The sequence below is a fragment of the Octopus bimaculoides genome, chromosome 12 (assembly GCF_001194135.2).
Source record: "Octopus bimaculoides isolate UCB-OBI-ISO-001 chromosome 12, ASM119413v2, whole genome shotgun sequence".
In the NCBI taxonomy this organism is placed as follows: domain Eukaryota; kingdom Metazoa; phylum Mollusca; class Cephalopoda; order Octopoda; family Octopodidae; genus Octopus; species Octopus bimaculoides.
Genome location: NC_068992.1, coordinates 67617556 through 67620654, shown reverse-complemented (window position 1 = coordinate 67620654; position 3099 = coordinate 67617556).

The window sequence follows — 3099 nt, the reverse complement described above, 5'->3', positions numbered from 1 at the left end:
CGTGTGCGTGTGCGTGTGCGTGTGTGTATGTGTATATTTATATATGAAAAACCTAGACACCCACCACATATGTGTGTGTGTTTAAACAACATATTTCGGATATAGTTTAATGCACATTATTAATCCTGGGCCAAATTTACAAGTAAGTTAAAATGCTGACAAAAGACGAATGTTTAGAGCAGCTGCGGTTTCTCCCTTGGTGTATCGTACTTTTAACCCTCCCATACAAATACCAAACAACTATGGTGATGCTTTTGTATTTCTTGCCAATAGATTACTGCCGTCCATTATACATTCGCATCAGAAGCATTTCATCAAACTACAGAAGATATCCTGCTATTTCAATTTTTCTACTTAATGACCAATTATTTTCTTATTTTTATAAGATACTGAGATTTCTAAGATACATCTAAAAACAAAAAATTTAAAGAGTTAAATTATTTCTTCATGTTGTTTATATCAGCACATTGTATCTGTAATGGACTCAACAATTCATGAAACGTGTTATTTGCTTCATTGCCTACAGGGTGTGTATCTTTGATGTGAAACTTATTGCTTTTGTAATCTACGGGAATTGGCACAGAAATTTTCTTTCAAGAATGGAAATACGTTTGTTCTATTGGACGGAATTTAGTATGGAAACAAGAGCTCGCACATATCAATGAGTGCCGCGCAAACCCAGGTTGTGCACAGAAATATCCCCTTGATAATTGTGAACGAAAGGCAGTATATATTTGCGGGTGTGTTTTAGCCATTTTTGTTTCTGTGCTACCAGTCTCTATATGTTCTCTATATGCTCTCTATATGCTCTCTATATGCTCTCTCTCTTTTATATATATATATATATATATATATATATATATATGATTATATTATATTATATCATATATTAGGCTTCAGCTCTATCAGGCACTTAAATAGTAACGCACCGGGTCGGGTGAAAGTAAAATATTTACAGAGCAACTATACAGGAATAGGAATGTTGATACAGTAAGTCATGCAGAAAGATATTCAGGTTATGTATACAATTAATCTAACCCAACTGATTTTATATCTAGCCTGCGGGCTCATCCAGAAGCGTACATCGTGTACAATATACAGTCCCTGATATACTTTGGAGCGCGTGAGGAGTATGCCCCGAGAGACGTGAAACACGTGTATGTATGTATATATATATATATATAGGGACATATCAGTGATCAGTGATAGAATATACAATTGTGAATGTTGGTGGCGAATGAATAGAATTTTTGGCTTCTTCGTGGAAAGATACTTCTAATGTAAACTTTTTTTTATATTTCTTAATGCTTCGTGTTTTCTTCAGATTTGTACATTGATACATCTTGCCTTGTGAAATTGTGAATATTGGATCTTATATGAAACGTTACCAAATAATTAACCGTACATTTTACCATTATTAAGATTATTAGCGTTGTTGTATTTTTTTAGCCCTTGCACAGATTCCGCCATCTTATAGTGTAATGTTGAAGTGTCTAGCAACAGAATATTCATGTTCATAATTCTTGAGACAATTCTTCAGACAATTCTTAATATAATAAGTTAATGATTAGATTATATCAAAGCTGTTGTCATATAATCCGTCTTAATGTTATATACAGACTTGACTACTTACAATTCATTAAAATATCTGCATGTTTTTTAAAGGTGCAATGTCATTAGCAATGCATTATGTAACATTGATGCCTTTTTCTCTTGTTTGAAATTAAAAGGAATTTGCGTGATGTATAAATTGGAAAAGAATGACACAATCATCGCCGGATGCATATTTTCCGTTAAAATTCAGTGATTTCTATTGAAATCAGAATATACGAAATGCAGTGAATGTAAACATTTCAATGTTGATAGAACCAACAAAGATAAATATTGCAATCAGGCTTTTCTTAACATTAATAACATGAAAAGTCACTTTACTTAAAACGTTGTATTGCCATAAGAAATTCATCCTGTAAGACGAAGTTATTAAGTAAATTAAATGTAAAACCAAAATGTATAAAGATACTTTTATGCGTGTTATAATGCGACAGTTGATTGCTTTTCCTTGCTTTGACATTTATATTAATATGCTGAAAAACATTTTGATAAACAGTCTAACGCAAGATTTCGGAAATATGGCAATATAAAGAAAAATATAAATATATGATGTCGTTAATCAAACTGATGTTAATTTGGTACGTCTACATTCATTTCAAACATGTTAACTGATTGTTGAATTATTGTTTCTTTCTCCACGCTCTGTTTCACAAGCTGTAGTCAGGAAATCATGTTTAAAACCACTCATAGCAACTCTCTAATTCAACATGTAATTCAACGTTCGTATGAAAACATGATTTCATCCCTATAGTCAATATGTGAATTCATCACTTGTTCAGCTCTATTTTATATCTTCCTGTTTCTACTTCAATCCTCATACATTACAGTTTCCTCTGTTTGTTTCAGTGGATTTAATTTTTTCAACAGAACAATTTTGTTGTAGTTGACGGGTCATTGAATATACAACGTATTTAGAAAGCACAATTAATCAAGACTTCAAGCTGAAAATTAACATTCTGTAACACACACACACACACACACACATCCACACCTTTAGTAACTTTTTCTTTGATACCCACAGCACTATGTTATTTCAAGAATTCCATTGAAAAAGAATATCACGGAAATACAAGTGAGAAAAAATACCCGATTTAAATTATTGGAAATAAAAAAAATAAAGAACGCCCCCATTCCTTTCATCCTTAAACACGGACTTCTACTCTGATAATGTCATAAAATGTTAAACTTTGCACAAATACCTGTATTTCGTGTGTTACCGTTTCATCTCAATGGAAATCAGTGGCAAATAGTCACTTGCTTCGCATAGCAGAAGACCAAAGTCTGTCGGCTTATAAAGTTTTATTGCATAGCATTACTGTCGCGAGCTTCATCACAGTTGCTCTACTGGTCACGAGGAGGGGTTATTAAACCAGGAAGACTTATTTGTACTCAACCTTACAATGCACTTGCATTTGTTTAGCGCTAATGTACACACACACACACACATATATATATATATATATATATATATATATATATATATATATA